General features: G+C 39.1%; 1 pseudogene; it reads right to left on the bottom strand.

The window, feature by feature from the left end:
* Window positions 1–403: 403 nt before the first annotated feature.
* Window positions 404–523, bottom strand: LOC112483955 (annotated as a pseudogene).
* Between the last annotated feature and the right edge of the window lie 205 nt (window positions 524–728).

Below are 728 nucleotides of genomic sequence, written 5' to 3'. Positions count from 1 at the left end.
CCCTTGGTAAATGTTAACTATTTTTATTTTTCTGTGAAAAGTAAATTCAGACCTAGGAGTTAGGAGATCAGGCTTCCTTGCCTGTTTTTTTCCTCTAGGAATTTTTTTCTTAAAAGGTTTCGAATCATTTGGCAAACACATCATTCCAGTCTCCCCCGTTCTTGCGCCAGTAAATTACACTCTAGGGAAGAACCTTAAGATTCGGAAAGAACAAAGGGCCTCAGTCTTGCCAGACAGGAAGTTCAACTGTTGTAGCTACTGTTACTTTTATTCACCCTCCCCTAAATTCAAATTCAGCACTGATTTATTGGGTACCTATTTACTGAGGCCCTGTGCTAGAAATATCTCATTTCACCATCAAGGCAGTAATGTGAAGTAGGGTTTATTGTCTGGACTTTATTTTATTTTTTAATGCCTACGTATTCCTAGGTGGTCTCCCATCCAAGTACTAACTAAGCCCAACCCTGCTTAGCTTCCGAGATCGGATGAGATTAGGCACGTTCAGGGTGGCATGGCTGTAGACTTGTCTGGACTTTGTAAGTGGGGAAACCAAAGCTTAAAGAGGTGAGTGCTTTGTCTAAAGTCACACAGTAAAATTTAGTTAAGATAGAGAATTTAGGCATAGTTTTCTGGAGATTTAAATCTGGCTATTAATTTTTTAGGGTCTCTTAGAAGACCAGTTCCAAGTGTAGGCTAATTGAGTTTACCTAATCTCTTAGTTCTCAAAA

Source organism: Pteropus alecto, unplaced genomic scaffold (assembly GCF_000325575.1).
Source record: "Pteropus alecto unplaced genomic scaffold, ASM32557v1 scaffold166, whole genome shotgun sequence".
Lineage (NCBI taxonomy): Eukaryota > Metazoa > Chordata > Mammalia > Chiroptera > Pteropodidae > Pteropus > Pteropus alecto.
The sequence above is the reverse complement of the archived record's forward strand: the minus strand, read 5'-3'. Positions and strand labels throughout refer to the sequence as shown.